The sequence below is a fragment of the Oryctolagus cuniculus genome, chromosome 7, assembly GCF_964237555.1.
Source record: "Oryctolagus cuniculus chromosome 7, mOryCun1.1, whole genome shotgun sequence".
NCBI classification, from domain to species: Eukaryota; Metazoa; Chordata; class Mammalia; order Lagomorpha; family Leporidae; genus Oryctolagus; species Oryctolagus cuniculus.
In genome coordinates this window covers 49,853,321-49,870,597 of record NC_091438.1, presented here as the reverse complement: position 1 = coordinate 49,870,597, position 17,277 = coordinate 49,853,321, and the positions used below count along the sequence as shown (strand labels likewise).

The 17,277-nt window shown below is 40.4% G+C and overlaps 1 long non-coding RNA gene across 1 annotated transcript in view; it reads right to left on the bottom strand.

The window, feature by feature from the left end:
• Positions 1-17,277, bottom strand: part of LOC103350079 (protein lin-28 homolog A) — a 51,437-nt gene that overhangs the window by 6,424 nt on the left and 27,736 nt on the right. Inside the window, exons 3-4 of the long non-coding RNA XR_011390479.1 lie at positions 14,608-16,149; positions 638-841 (exon numbers count right to left, since the gene is read on the bottom strand). This is a non-coding gene — a long non-coding RNA (protein lin-28 homolog A). The remainder of the gene's footprint in view (positions 1-637; positions 842-14,607; positions 16,150-17,277) is intronic.

Below are 17,277 nucleotides of genomic sequence, written 5' to 3'. Positions count from 1 at the left end.
ATGTGATTAATAACCTTAATTACATCTGGAAATTCCCCTCCACTATGTAATGTAACATGCTAATGCAAATAACACTGTTAGTATAGACAGACAGCTAGACTTGAATGTGGCCCAGATGTCCCAGAAAATATCAAGGATTTTGCACATCAATAATGTAGAAATTAAAGGAATGGAAAATGTCACAGAAAAGGCAGCCATATTGTCAGATACATCATTACCTTAATAAAACCTAGGCTCATTTTATCATTAGCATTGTGGTTTCAGTTACAACCTACCTCCCAAACAACCATAACAGATCCAAAAGGACCTTATTGGAAAGAAAATGGCAGTATCTCTATTCCAGGAAAATCTTGCGTTATCAGAACTCTCCTCCCCATCTCATAGATATTCCTGCCCCATCAGTACAGAGAACAGAAAAGTTCCTCTGGGCAGATTCTCTTTCCCACCCGAGAGACTCTCCCTATCTTAAGAGGGTACTTTGATTTATAAGAAAGTCTGCTTGCTTGCCCAATTCAGCCCTGATGTGTCATAGTATACTTTTTTGCAGCAGCATTAAGAACATGGACACACTTTAGGGTAACCTCTTTCTTGGAGAACCAGCTAGGAACTGGGGAGCCAGGGAGTGACAGCCTCTCACCTCGCTTGTGTTGGAGCAGCTTCTCTGCCAGGCACTTTAACCTCTGTTGTCTCTCTTCTTGGAAGGCTGCAATGTTGCTCCAGATTGAGTAACACGGTTCCCCTAGTCTCAGGGTGATGTTATGCTTCCTCTCGTTTGTACAGATTCAAGTGGTTCCAATTTCAAGCTGATGGTTGTCTCGGAGGAACTGGCAGAATTTACAACCTGTGCAAAGTAGGAAGTTAATAAAGTTTACTTTAATTTTCCCTCTATTGCACTACCATGTCTAGCATACACTTTCTGTCAAAATCAATATTTTTCAACTCTTCTCACTTGGAAATGGGGTCCTAATCTTTGTTCACTTTCCTGTCACTTGTCATGCCAATAGCATTGCAATGAACTCTATCTTTGTTGCATCTCCCTTATGGGACCCACTAATTTGTTCAGAACACAAATTATCCCAAACAGAATAGTTTTGCCTTTGAGTTTGTTTGTTTTATCATTTCCTGAAATGTCACACCACCTATTCTTGTTCACCCCATTGGGGCATAATCCTTGGTACTACCTGGTATAAACATAAATTAGGGGGAACCAAGATGGCAGAATAGTGGCAGGACTATCCAAATCACATTGGGCAAAATTAATAATTAAGGAGGAGATAAGATATATGCCTGAGATAAGGCTGTGGGAAATTTGCAGCAGAAAACCCAGGAGAGCAGCAGAGGCTGGACAGGTCCATACCAAGAGAGCGAATGTGAAGGGGAAAAAGTGGTGGCTCGGATGAGGGAGTTTGGCACCAGCTCACCATGGATCAGGTGTGACAGGAATTTGTGGGTCCATGGAGCTTTGGATAGCAATAGGAGGGAGAGCTTGGCAAACTGCTTTTGAAGTTCCACATGGGAAAAAGGAGGGGGTAAATATTGAACAGGTGGAGAGGTTGGGCATTGCCCTGCCCACCTCTCTCCTCCCCCAACATGGACTTGCAGCTGGTGGGAGAAGCCATCTTGCCCCATTGTTTGTTTACACAAGTAGGGGCCTGCCACTGTTACCTCTGTGCACATGCCCATCAATTGTGGGGGTCATCCCATCTCCTCCCCCACCCAAGAATGAGGGCCACAACAATCCAGAAGAATTTCCTCCCCACCATGCAGGCTGAGCAGCCAGGGGAAGCTCTATCTATTGGAAGCTCAAAACTGCTCCCACCAACACTGATAAGTGAGCTGGGCACCAGTAAGCAGGGCTCCATCCAAGCATGTACCCACCCACACTACGATTGAGAAGTGATCTGGGATTCAGTAGGCAGGGCTCAGTGCACTTGAGCTCATACCCACACACACTAGCACTAAGAAGTGAGCTGGGCTCCAGCAGGCAGGGTTCTGCACCAGTGATTGCAATGCAAAGCTCCTAACAAAGGAAACTGTGCCCACAGGAAAGTCACCTCAGAAAAGCGACCAGACAAAAAAATACATAAATGCCAAAAGGCAAGGGAAGAATGCTAAATAAGAACAATGAAGACACAATGGGTCCCCCAAGGGAACACTACAACATTTCAATAGTAGAAGGGGAAGATGAAGAAGAGATAGAGGATATGCCAGAAGTGGAATTCAGAAAATTAATCATCAAAATATTTACAAGCAATCAGAAGCAAATCCATGAACTAAATGAAAAGTTTTCCCATGAAATTGTGAAGTCAGAATGAAATACTAGAAATGAAGAATTCAATAGATCAAATAAGAAATGCAGTGGACAGCCATAACAACAGAATACGTGAGACAGAAGAAAGAATATCAGAACTAGAAGACAAACTTCTGGAAATTTTATAGTCAGACCAAAGAAAAAATGAAGAAATTAGAAAATTAAAAAACACTATTGGAGATCTACAAGATACTATCAAACGACCCAACATAAAGATCCTAGGAGTTCCTGAAGGCATGGAAAAAGAGAAAGGATTAGAAGGCCTTCTTAATGAAATAATAACAGAAAACTTCCCTAATTTGGAGAAAAAAAGAGACATCCAGAACTCCCAATAGACAAGACCAGAAAAAACTTCAAAATAACACATTGTAGTAAAGCTATCCACAGTAAAACATAAAGAAAAGATTCTAAAATGTGCATGAGAGAAACACCACAACTGACAACTGCATTCAAAGGAACCCCAACTAGACTCACTGTGGACTTCTCATCAGAAACCCTAAAGGCAAGGAGAGAATAGCGAGGTACTTTCCAAGTCCTAAGAAAAAATTGTCAATCCAGAATACTGTGCCCTGCAAAGCTCTCATTTATGAATGAAGGTGAAATAAAGATCTTCCATAACAAACAGAAATTGAAAGAATTTGTAACTTCTCACTCAGCCCTACAAAAGATGCTCAGGGATGTGCTACACACAGAAACACAGAAACAGGAACATCGCTATGAAATATGGTAAAGAGAGAAAATTGCAGAGTAAAAGTACAAAGGAAATCCAAAGTAAAAAACAGGAATATTTATGGGAAAATGGCAGAGTGAACTTGTTACTTATCAACTCTCCAGTTAAAAGACACAGACTGGCTGAATGGATTTAAAAAACAAACAAACATCCATTTACTGCCTACAAGAAACACATCCCACCAACAAAAAGGCACACAGAATGAAAATGAAAGGATGGAAAAAGATACTCCATGCTAACAGAAACCAAAAAAAGAGCTGGTATAGCCATCATAATATCAGACAAAATAAGCATTAACACAAAAACTGTTAAAAGAGACAAAGAAGGGCACTGTGTAATGATTAAGGGATCAATTCAACAGGAAGATGTAACTATTATAAACATATATGCCCAAATTATAGGGCATCTGGCTATTTAAAAGAAATGCTGAGAGAGGCCGGCACTGTGGTGTAGCAGCTAAAACTGCCGCCTGAGGTGCCAGCATCCCATATGGGCATCAGTTCAAGTCTCAGCTGCTCCACTACTGATCCAGCTCTCTGCTATAGCCTGGGAAAGCAGTGGAAGATGGCCCAAGTCCTTGGGCCACTGCACCCATGTGGGGGACCCGGATGAAGCTCCTGGCTCCTGGCTTCAGATCAGTGCAGCTCAAGCCGTTGCAGCCAATTGGGGAGTGAACCAGCAGATGGAAGTCCTTTTATTCTCAACCTCTCCTTCTCTTTTTAACTCCAATGTTCAAATAAATAAAATAAATCTCTTAAAAAAAGAAATTCTGAGGGACCTAAAGGGAGACATAGATTCAAATACAAATACAGTAGTAATGGGGGACTTCAATATCCCCTTCAGCAATGAAGAGATCAACCAGGCAGAATCAGCAAGGAAACAGCAGAGTTAATTGACACTATAGACCAATGGACCTAATGTATATCTACAGAACTTTTCATCCTACAGTTGCAGGATACACATTCTTCTCACCAGTGCATGGAACTTTCTCTAAGATTCATCAAATATTAGACCATAAAGCAAGTCTCAGCAAATTCAAAAGAATTAGAATCATACCATGCATCTTCTTGGACCACAATGAAGTGAAGCTGGTAATCAACAACTCAGGAATCCCTAGAACATATGCAAACACATGGAGACTGAACAACATGCTCCTGAATGAACAGTGGGTCATTGAACAAATCAAAAAATTTATGGAAACAAATGAAGATGACAGTACAACATATCAAACTTATGGGATACAGCAAAAGCAGTGTTAAGAGAAAAGTTTACAGCAATTGGTGCCTACATCAAGAAACTGGAAAGACACCAAATAAATAAGCTATCAATGCATCTCAAGGATCTAGAAAAACAACAGCAAACCAAACCCAAAACTAGTAGGAGAAAAGAAATAATTAAAATTAGAGAAGAAATCAACACAATTGAAACAAAAAAAAATACAAAAGATTGGCAAACCAAAATGCTGGTTTTTTGAAAAAATAAACAAAATTGACACACAATTGGCCCAGCTAACTAAAAACAGAGAGATATCCAAATTAGTAAAATCAGAAATTGAATAGGAAATGTAACAACAGACACCATAGCAATAAAACAAATCATCAAAATTACTATAAAGAGATGTACACCATCAAAATGGGAAACATAGAAAAAATGGATAGATTCCTTGACACATATGACCTACCTAAATTGAACCAGAAAATCACACAAAATCTAAACAGACCAATAACCAAGACAGAAATTGATTCAGTAATAAAGTCCCTCCCAACAAAGAAAAGCCCAGAACTGGATGGCTTCACAGCTGAATTCTACCAGATATTTAAAGAACAAATAACTCCAATTCTTCTCAAGTTATTCAAAACATTTGAAAGGGAGAGATTCCTCCCAAATTCTTTCTATGAAGCCAGCATCACCTTAATTCCTAAACCTGCAAAAGATACAACAGAGAAAGAGAACTACAGAGCAATTTCCATGATGAACACAAATGCAAAAATCCTCAACAAAATTTTAGCCAATGGAATCCAACAACACATCACAAAGATCATTCACTTGGACCAAGTGGGATTTATCTCTGGTATGCAGGGATAGCTCAACATTCACAAATCAATGTGATACATCACATTAACAAACCAAAGAACAAAAACCATGGTTGTATCTCAATAGATGCAGAGATGCATTTGACAAAATACAACACCCCTTCATGATGAAAACCTTAAGCAAATTGGGAATATAAGGAACATTTCTCAACACAATCAAAGCAATATATAACAAATCCACGGGCAGTGTCCTATAGAACGAGGAAAAGTTGGAAGCATTCCCACTAAGATTTGGATCCAGACAAATGTGCCCACATTCACCACTACTTTTCAATATATCCTGGAACTGGATTTCCACATGCAGAAGTATGAAGCAAGACCCCTACCTTACACCTTATATAAAAATTCACTCAACATGGATTAAAGACCTAAATCTATGATTTTATGCCATCAAATTATTAAAGAACATTGGGGAAATCTTGCAAGACATTGGCACAGGCAAAGAGTTCTTGGAAAAGACTCCAGAGGCACAGGCAATCAAAGCCAAAATTGACAAATGGGATTATATCAAATTGAGAAGCTTCGGTTCTGCAAAAGAAACACTTAGGAAAGTGAAGAGACAACCAACAGAATGGGAGAAATTATTTGCAAACTATGCAACTGATAAAAGATTAATAACCAGAATATATAAAGAGAGAAAGTAACTCCAAACAACAAAACAACCAACCTAGTGAAGAAATGGGCAAAGTACTTAAACAGACATTTTTCTTTTCTTTTTTTTAAAGATTTATTAATTTACTTGAAAGTCAGAGTTACACAGAGAGAGGAGAGGCAGAGAGAGAGAGAGAAATGTCTTCCAACCATTGGTTTACTCTCCAGTTGGCTGCAATGGCTGAAGCCGTGCCATTTCGAAGTCAGGAGCCAGGAGCTTCTTCTAAGTCTCCCACATGGGTGCAGGGACCCAAGGAGTTTGGCCATCTTTTACTGCTTTCCCAAGCCATAGCAGAGAGCTGGATCAGAAGTGGAGCAGCCGAGACTCAAACTGGCGCCCATATGGGCTGCTGGCACTGTAGGCGGCAGCTTTACCTGCTATGCCACAGTGCCAGCCCCATAAACAGACATTTTTCGAAAGAGGAAATCCAAATGGCCAACAGACACATGAAAAAAAGTTTGGGATCATCAGCCATCAGGGTAATGCAAATCAAAACCACAATGAAGTTTCACGTCATCCTAGTTAGAATGGCTTTCATACAGAAATCAACAAGCAATAAATGTAGTGAGGATGTGGGCAAAAGGGTACCCTAATCCACTGTTGGTGGGAATGTAAACTGGTAAAGCCACTATGTAAGACAGTATGGAGATACCCCAAAAATCTGAAAATATACCTGCCATATGACCCAGCCATGCCATTCCTGAAATTTACCCAAGGGAAATGAAATCAGTAAACAAAAAGAGTTATCTACACCGCCATTTTTTTTTTACTTTTATTTAATGAATATAAATTTCCAAAGTATGATTTATGGATTACAATGGCTTCCCCCACATACCGTCCCTCCCACCCACAACCCTCCCCTTTCCCACTCCCTCTCCCCTTCCATTCACATCAAGATTCATTTTCGATTATCTTAATATACAGAAGATCAGCTTAGTATACATTAAGTAAGGATTTCAACAGTTTGCTCTCACACAGAAACATAAAGTGAGAAATAATAGATGATTTTTTTTAAATGATGATGAAATCAGATCAGACCTATTGTCATGTTTAATCCCAGTGAGAGTCAAGTTGGGAGTTGATAATTTCTTTCTTTCTTTTTTTTTTTTTTTAACAGAGGATCAGTTTAGTATGCATTAAGTAAAGATTTCAACAGTTTGCACCCCCATAGAAACACAAAGTGAAATATATTGTTTGAGTACTCGTTATAGCATTAAATCTCAATACACAGCACATCAAGGACAGAGATCCTACATGAGGAGTAAGTGCACAGTGACTTCTGTTGTTGACTTTACCAATTGACACTCCTGTCTATGGCATCAGTAGTCTCCCTATGCTCCGGTCATGAGTTTCCAAGGCTATGGAAGCCCTCTGAGTTCTTCGATTCTTATCTTGTTTAGACAAGGTCATAGTCAAAGTGGAGGTTCTCTCCTCCCTTCAGAGAAAGGTACCTCCTTCTTTGAAGACCTGTTCTTTCCACTGGGATCTCACTCACAGAGATCTTTTTGCCAGAGTGTCTTGGCTTTCCATGCCTGAAATACTCTCATGGGCTTTTCAGCCAGATCCGAATGCCTTTAGGGCTGATTCTGAGGCCAGAGTGCTGTTTAGGACATCTGCCATTCTATGAGTCTGCTGAGTATCTCACTTCCCATGTTGGATCACTCTCCCCTTTATTTATTCCATCGGTTAGTGTTAGCAGGTACTAGACTTGTTTATGTGCTCCCTTTGACTCTTAGTCCTTTCATTATGATCAATTGTGAACTGAAATTGATCAGTTGGACTAGTGAGATGGCATTGGTACATGCCACCTTGATGGGATTGAATTGGAATCCCCTGGTATGTTTTTAACTCTACCATTTGGGGCAAGTCAGCTTGAGCATGTCCCAAATTATACATCTCTTCCCTCTCTTATTCCCACTCTTATGTTTAACAGGGATCACATTTCAGTTAATTTTTAACACTTAAGAATAACTGTGTATTAATTACAGAATTAAACCAGTCATATTAAGTAGAACAGACAAAAAAAACTACTAAGAGGGATAATGTATTAAGCTGTTCATTAACAGTCAGGGCTATGCTGATCAAGTCACCATTTCCCGTAGAGTCCGTTTCACTTCAGGAGGTTTCCTTTTTGGTATTCAGTCAGTTGTCACCGATCAGGGAGAACATATGGTATTTGTCCCTTTGGGACTGGCTTATTTCACTCAGCATGATGTGTTCCAGATTCCTCCATTTTGTTGCAAATGACTGGATTTCGTTGTTTCTAACTGCGGTATAGTATTCTAAAGAGTACATATCCCATAATTTCTTTATCCAATCTACCGTTGATGGGCATTTAGGTCGGTTCCAGGTCTTAGCTATTGTGAATTGAGCTGCAATAAACATTAGGCTGCAGACCGCTTTTTTGTTTGCCAATTTAAATTCCTTTGGGTAAATTCCAAGGAGTGGGATGGCTGGGTCGAACGGTAGGGTTATCTTCAGGTTTCTGAGGAATCTCCAGACTGACTTCCATAGTGGCTTGACCAGTTTGCATTCCCACCAACAGTGGGTTAGTGTCCCTTTTTCCCCACATCCTCGCCAGCATCTGTTGTTGGTAGATTTCTGAATGTGAGCCATTCTAACTGGGGTGAGGTGAAACCTCATTGTGGTTTTGATTTGCATTTCCCTGATTACTAATGACCTTGAACATTTTTTCATGTGCCTGTTGGCCATTTGGATTTTCCTCTTTTGAAAAATGTCTATTGAGGTCCTTGGCCCATCTCTTAAGTGGGTTGTTGGTTTTGTTTTTGTGGAGTTTCTTGATCTCTTTGTAGATTCTGGTTATTAACCCTTTATCTGTTGCATAGTTTGCAAATATTTTTTCCCATTCTGTCGGTTGTCTCTTCACTCTCCTGACTGTTTCTTTTGCAGTACAGAAACTTCTCAATTTGATGCAATCCCAATAGTTAATTTTGGCTTTGGCTGCCTGTGCCTCTCGGGTCTTTTCCAGAAACTCTTTGCCTGTGCCAATATCTTGAAGGGTTTCTCCAATGTTCTCTAGTAACTTGATGGTGTCAGATCGTAGATTTAGGTCTTTAATCCATGTTGAGTGGATTTTTGTGTAAGGTGTAAGGTAGGGGTCTTGCTTCATGCTTCTGCACGTGGAAATCCAGTTTTCCCAGCACCATTTATTGACTAGACTGTCCTTGCTCCAGGAATTGGTTTTAGATCCTTGATCAAATATAAGTTGGCTGTAGATGTTTGGGTTGATTTCTGGTGTTTCAATTCTGTTCCATTGGTCTATCCATCTGTTTCTGTACCAGTACCATGCTGTTTTGATTACAACTGCCCTGTAGTATGTCCTGAAATCTGGTATTGTGATGCCTCCGGCTTTCTTTTTGTTGTACAAGATTGCTTTAGCTATTCGAGGTCTCTTGTGCCTCCATATAAATTTCAGCACCAATTTTTCCAGATCTGAGAAGAAGGTCTTCGGTATCTTGATTGGTATTGCATTGAATTTATAAATTGCTTTTGGGAGAATGGACATTTTGATGATATTGATTCTTCCAATCCATGAGCATGGAAGATTTTTCCATTTCTTGGTATCCTCTTCTATTTCTTTCTTTAAGGCTTTGTAATTCTCATTGTAGAGATCTTTAACGTCCTTGGTTAAGTTTATTCCAAGGTATTTGATTATTTTTGTAGCTATTGTGAATGGGATTGATCTTAGAAGTTCTTTCTCAGCCATGGCATTGTCTGTGTATACAAAGTCTGTTGATTTTTGTGCATTGATTTTATACCCTGCTACTTTGCCAAACTCTTCTATGAGTTCCAATAGTCTCTTAGTAGAGTTCTTTGGGTCCCCTAAATAAAGAATCATGTCATCTGCAAAGAGGGATATTTTGACTTCTTCCTTCCCAATTTGTATCCCTTTAATTTCTTTTTCTTGCCTAATAGCTCTGGCTAGAACCTCCAGAACTATATTGAATAGCAGTGGTGAGAGTGGACATCCCTGTCTGGTACCAGATCTCAGTGGAAATGCTTCCAACTTTTCCCCATTCAATAGGATGTTGGCTGTGGGTTTTTCATAGATTGCTTTGATTGTATTGAGGAATGTTCCTTCCAAACCCAGTTTGCTTAGAGTTTTCATCATGAACGGGTGTTGTATTTTATCAAATGCTTTCTCGGCATCTATTGAGATAATCATATGGTTTTTCTTCTGCAGTCTGTTGATGTGGTGTATCACATTGATTGTCTTGCGCACATTAAACCATCCCTGCATACCAGGGATAAATCCCACTTGGTCTGGGTGGATGATCTTTCTGATGTGTTGTTGCATTCTATTGGCGAGAATTTTATTGAGGATTTTTGCATCTATGTTCATCAGGGATATTGGTCTGTAATTCTCTTTCAGTGCTGCATCTTTTTCCGGCTTAGGGATCAAGGTGATGGTAGCTTCATAGAAAGAATTTGGGAGGATTCCCTCTTCTTCGATTGTTCTGAATAGTTTGAGAAGAATTGGAGTTAGTTCTTCTTTAAATGTCTGGTAGAATTCAGCAGTGAATCCATCTGGTCCTGGGCTTTTCTTTGTTGGGAGGGCCTTTATTACTGTTTCAATTTCTGTCTCAGTTATGGGTCTGTTTAGGTTTTCGATGTCTTCCTGGTTCAATTTAGGCAGGTTGCATGTGTCCAGGAATCTATCCATTTCTGATAGGTTTCCCTGTTTGCTGGCATACAAGTCCTTGTAGTAATTTCTGATGATTCTTTTTATTTCTGTGGTGTCTGTTGTTACGTTTCCTTTTTCATCTCTGATTTTATTGATTTGGGTCTTTTCTCTTCTTTTTTTAGTTAGTTGGGCCAATGGGGTGTCAATTTTGTTTATTTTTTCAAAAAACCAGCTCCTCGTTTGGCTGATTTTTTGTAATGTTTTTCTTGATTCAATCCTGTTGATTTCTTCTCTGAGTTTAATTATTTCTCTTCTCCTACTAGATTTGGGTCTGGTTTGCTGTAGGTTTTCTAGATCCTTGAGGTGAATTGAAAGCTCCTCTATTTGGTGCCTTTCCAATTTCTTGATGTAGGCACCTATTGATATAAACTTTCCTCTTAACACTGCTTTTGCTGCGTCCCATAAGTTTTGGTATGTTGTGCTGTTATCCTCATTTACTTCCAGAAAGCTTTTGATTTCTCTTTTGATTTCTTCTATGACCCATTGTTCATTCAGGAGCATGTTGTTCAATCTCCATGTGTGTGCATATGCTCTAGGGATTCCTGAGTTGCTAATTTCCAACTTCATTCCCCTATGGTCTGAGAAGCTGCATGGTATGATTCTAATTCTTTTGAATTTGCTGAGACTCGCTTTATGGCCTAGTATGTGGTCAATCCTAGAAAAGGTTCCATGTACTGCTGAGAAGAATATAAAGTCTTTAGCTGTAGGATTGAAAGTTCTGTAGATATCTGTTAGATCCATTTGGGCTATAGTGTCGTTTAAATCTACTGTATCCTTGTTGATCTTCTGTCCTATTGATCTGTCTATTTCTGAGAGTGGAGTATTGAAGTCCCCCAGTACTATTGTATTGGGGTCTAAGTCTCCCTTTAAGTCCGTTAACAAATCTTTTAGATAAACTGGTGCCCTGTAGTTAGGTGCATATACATTGATAATTGTTATATCTTCCTGTTGAATTGATCCCTTAATCATTATGTAGTGTCCCTCTTTGTCTCTCTTAACGGTTTTTGTGGTAAAGTTTATGTTGTCTGAAATTAAGATGGCTACGCCTGCTCTTTTTTCATTTCTGTTGGCATGGTATATCTTTTTCCAGCCTTTCACTTTCAGTCTGTATGGATCTTTGTTGGAAAGATGAGTTTCTTGTAAGCAGCAAATAGATGGGTTTTGTTCCGTAACCCAATCAGCCAATTGTACACCACCATGTTTATTGAAGCATTTTTCACAATAGCTAAGACATGGAATCAACTTGAATGCCCATCAGCCAAAGACTGGATAAAGAAATTATGGGATATGTATACCATGGAATACTACACAGCAGTAAAAAAAAATGAAAGCTGGTCATTTGCAACAAAATGGATAAATCTAGAAATCATACTTAGTGAAATAAGCAAGTCCCAAAGGGACAAATATATGTTTTCCCTGATCTGTGATAACTAAAAGAGTACCTAAAAGGAAATGCACAGAAGTGAAATTGACACTTTGAGAAGCAATGACTTGAATAGCTCTTGTCTTGACAGTTGAGGAATTTTTTTTCCTCTTCATACTATTTGTTGAACTCAACATTGAGTTAGTCTATGTTTATATAGTCAATTGAAAATAGATCTCAGTAAAAAAATAAGAGTGGGAATAAAAGATGGAGGAGGAAATTGTAACTGTAAATCTGTATAGTTCTGCATACATTCCTACAGACTTACTTCTTTTTTTTTTTTTTTTTTTTTTTTTTTTGACAGGCAGAGTGGACAGTGAGAGAGAGAGACAGAGAGAAAGGTCTTCCTTTTGCCGTTGGTTCACCCTCCAATGGCCGCCACTGCAGCCGGCGCACCGCGCTGATCCTGGCAGGAGCCAGGAGCCAGGTGCTTTTCCTGGTCTCCCATGGGGTGCAGGGCCCAAGCACCTGGGCCATCCTCCACTGCACTCCCTGGCCATAGCAGAGAGCTGGCCTGGAAGAGGGGCGACCGGGACAGAATCCGGCGCCCCAACCGGGACTAGAACCCGGTGTGCCGGCGCCGCAAGGTGGAGGATTAGCCTATTGAGCCACGGCGCCGGCCCCAGACTTACTTCTAAGGGTACAGTTTTAAAACTTGCAATGGGACCCCTAATCCCATTAAACTCGGCAGTAAAAATGGCATCTTAAGTGTTAAAGTGATCATGTTAAGTGTTAAAGTGAACATATAGATAGGATTAAGTGTTAAATGGATCATATAAATAGGATCAAGTGTCTGGTAATAATAGTAAACAGAATTAAAAAGGAGGAAACGTTCCAAAATGGGAAGCATTCCACACAATAGACTCATAGAATGACAATCACTTTAAATAGCACTCTGACCTCAAAGTCAGCTCTTAAGGCTTCCTGCTCGGACTGAAAAGCCCATGAGAACATTTCAGGTATAGAAAGCCAAGAAACTATGACAAAAAATGTTCTACATGAAGGATCTCTGTTAGTGAGACGCCAGTAGAAAGAAGTGGCCATGAAAGAAGGATGTACTTTTCGCTGAAGGGAGGGGAGAACTTCCACTTTGCTATGGCCTTCTCTAAATACTGATGGAGTTTGTGGTTTCAAAAGGCTTCCACAGCCTAGGCAGCTCATGTCAAGAGCCTTGGATGATCACTGACATCACCCATAAGAGTGTTAATTGTTAAATTAACAACAGGAGCCACTGTACAATAACTTTCCGTGCAGGATCTCTGTCCTCAATCAATTGTATTATGAGAGTTAACTGTTAAACTTGTTCTCAAACTCTGTGTGTGTGTGTGCGTGTGTGTGTGTGTACGTGCACAAATTGTTGAAATCTACTTAGAATAGAGTTGGTTTTCTATGTATAAAGTTAATTAAAAATGAATCTTAATGGAGAATGGGACTGTGATTGGGAGAGGGAGGGGGATGAAGGGTATGAGTGTGGGTAGGAGGGCAGATATGGTGGGAAGAATCACTATATTCCTAAAGTTGTACTTATAAATTTTGTATCCCTTAAATAAAAGGTTTATTTGGGAAAAAAACATAAATTAGAGGTGATAATCCAAATTATCTAACCTAGAGAGCTTCTTTTGTATCTCAAAGATTTATCCCGCCTTAGTGGGGAAAACATGGATGCCATGTCCTGAGGGATCCACTATGACGTTCCAGATTTATTAATCTGTTATTGTGCCTATCAGGTCTTTCAGCATAACAGACCCCCAGGACCCCCAGATTGCAATAATGTAGATTGAAAGCAGCATTTCCTTTGGGATGTCAAGGAACTGGACACTCTCAGGGAGGGTATCCTGAATGGGAACACCCATTTGATAGCTATTTCTACCCTACATGAGGGAAGTAATTAAGGGTTTAGTCCTCCTCTGTCTCTTTTTACAGGGTAAGAAGATTTTCTTTGAATACCCTGATATGGGAATTCCTGTTCACCCTCAAAGACTCCAACCTAGGTTGTATTTTGTCTAAGTAGGACTCTTGACCCAGATAGCCTCCAAAAGAAAAAGCTTATCTTTTCTTTCTTACATCCCTTAGCCATAACATAAATTAGAATATGGGGAAACCTGGCCAATAAATGGGACCCTGTACAAGACAGAAGAACTAGTCAAAAATTCCTGTGTGCATATCTTCATGGCTCTCTTCCAAAACCAACCCTCAAAGGGACATTGTTAGCTCTATTATGTTCACACTCCTCTAGAGATACCAGGTTCCAAGGAACAATAAGTGGATTTTATAAATGACATGTTATTAAGTGACCTTCTACCACCAAGGGTCCAACTACCTCACTTCAGCCTGCCTTGTTGCCAGGATTTCCAATAGGGAATGATAAGTCTTCTGCTCTCTCAAGTTCTTATTCTTGTTCAACCTCATCAGCCCCCAACCTCCATCCTATAATCCAGTCTATTCTCCTCTGCCAAAGGACAGTCCATCTGGGGTCATTCAGTGGCACCTACTCTCATACAGATGTAAATAGACTCTGCACTTTGCAGGAAGTAGTCAATGAAGACACCAAGATAATAAGAGTACAAGTCCTTTGCTCCAATTCTGATTTAAACCAATGAGAACAAAAGCTGGGGAGATACTCAGAGGATCCCATTTAAGTGAAGAATTTCAGACCTTGACTTTAGCTTTTATTCTAACTTGGGCTGACTTACATATTGTTATATCCTCCTGTTTCACTCCAGAGGAGAAATAGTAAATCTGGGCTGAGGCTGAAGCCAATGCTGAATTCTTGGCAGCTCACCAATTTGACGAAAATGCTGTGGGAGCTACAGTGTTTCCAACAACAGACCCTACCTGAAACTATCAAAGAGGTCATTATGAACCAGGATGTTGACAACATGTGGTCACCTGCATGGTGGCTGGCATGAAAAAACGTATTATCAAATCTATAAATTGTGACAAAATTAGGCAAGTGGACCCATTATAATGAAGAAAATCTAGCACTATTACAGGGACAACTCATAGTGAGTGGACTTAAAGAAACATACTAATGGATCCCAGCACTTCTGAGTTACAGGTCTTGCTCAGTACCTATTTCATCAATCAGCCCCAGATTTTTGGAGAAGACTTCAAAAGTAAGTAGTTTGACCCTAAACTCCCATGCACAGATACGAGCTATAGCTTTGGGGATATTTAATAATGGAGGCAAGATGAAGGGAGAGCGGCTTCAGGAAGCAGCAGTTCAAGCAGCATGCTCCACAAAGCAACTGCTGTAACCAGCGCCCTGAAACCCCATGGCCACCCTGAAGGGCATTTCAACATGGGTAAGAAAACCCAGGGAGGATGTTTCAGATGTGGTAAGCTAGGACATTGGTGCAAATAATGTCCTCACTTAAAAGGGCCACCCCACCCATGTCCTGGATGACAAGAGGGACACTGGAAACAGGATTGCCTTTAACTCCAAAGGAGAGAGAAGACTCTTGGTTCCCTTAAGTCCCTGTCTGATCCCTGTCTGAGGACTGAAGGGGCTTAGGAACGTAGGTGGCTCATATAACTGTCTCACTCTGGAGCCCTGAGTGACCTTGGTGCTGCAGGTAAGAACACTGATTTCGTCATTGGGAGGCAGCCACTTTTTCTGTTTTGATTTCCCACACAGGACCTCTGTTCTCTGAAGTTCCACCATGATGAGAATCTGTGGTAAGCCTTGTTCCTGATATTTCATCTTGCCTGTCAAATAGAAAATGTTTTGGACTCTCACCAGTTTCTGATGATGCCAGAATGTCTGACATCTCTGCTTGGCAGAAATTCGTTATTTTCTAACCCTTTAGCCAAGACAGCACCTTGCCTCAAAAACCTCCCTGTTGAGGTTCAATGTGAAGTAAAAACTCAGGTCTGGGATCAGGACATTCCTGAGTGAGTCACCCATGCTATCCCTAACAAGATCCCTTTAAAAGATGTCACTAATTTCCCCATCAATCCTAATATCCCTTAAAACCTAAGGCCAAATGGGGAAATTGACCCCTAAATGATAAATTACTTGCTAATGGGATTTTTTTTGACAGGCAGAGTGGACAGTGAGAGAGAGAGACAGAGAGAAAGGTCTTCCTTTGCCGTTGGTTCACCCTCCAATGGCCGCCGCGGCCGGCGTGCTGTGGCCGGCGCACTGCGCTGATCCGATGGCAGGAGCCAGGTGCTTCTCCTGGTCTCCCATGGGGTGCCAAGTCCATCCCTTGTAATATTCTCATTCTTTCTGCCTAAAAACAAATGGAGCATATCATATGTTGAAAATCTTGTGTCCATAAGTTAGGCTTTAATTCCCTTTTACCCCACTGTTCCAAACACTTTTACTATCCTAGCCTGGATACCTGAGGACACCACCTGCTTTGGTCTTAGACTTAAAGGATGTTTTCTATGCTTTCCTCTGCATTCCCCTTTACCCAGACTCCCAACACCAATTTGCTTCTGAATGGACAAACCCATCCACCAATATAACACAAGAATATATTTTAATAGCCTTTCCTCAAGGATTTAGAGACTGTCCTCATCTTTATGGAAATGTTCTTGCTAAGTTGCTAAGTTAACTTAAATTCCAGACTGGAGCCATCCTACAATATGTTGCTGACAGCCTTAGCTGTGGTTCCCTTCAAAAGGGCCTCAAAAATGTCATTCAGGTTTCAAACTTCTTGGAAGTCAGTATTGAGTCTTTTCATCAAAGTCCCAAACCACTCAACAAGAGAACAAATGTTTAGGAGATACTCTAATCCTAGGAAGCTATACTCGTTTTTGTGAGGTTATTTTAAATGAGTGACTGGCCACCAGGGAACCGCTTAGGTTCTCCTTCAAATGGCCAGTTTTTGTAGATTCTGTATTTTAGGATTTGGAATCCTGGCAAAACCCCTTTGTGAGGTTATAAAAGGCCTGACATTGAGCTGTTGCAGTGCACTGGAACACAATCAAACTAGCTTTAACCACAACTACATTATGCCTTCCTAATCTAGAAAATCCCTTCACACTCTATGTGGCTGAAAGACAAAGAGTTGGTTTTGGGTACTGACCCCAAAACTAGGAGAGCTTTCCTGACCTGTGGCCTCTTTCTCTAAACAACTGGATCCTCTCACTGCCAGCTGTTAACAACATCTCTGAACAGTAGCAGCTACTGCCCTGCTGGTAGAAGCAGCTTCTAAGCTTACTCTAGGCTAACCTATGGAGGTCCAGACACCTCACCACCTGTAAGTAGTTCTAGAGATAAAAGATCACTGATGGCTGATGGAAGATGTCGGACCAAATATCAAGCCCTCCCTCTAGTTTCCCCAGAAGTAACCTTTAAAAGTCTGCCAAATCCTAAATCCAGCAACCCTCATGCCAAATAAGGAAGAGAATAA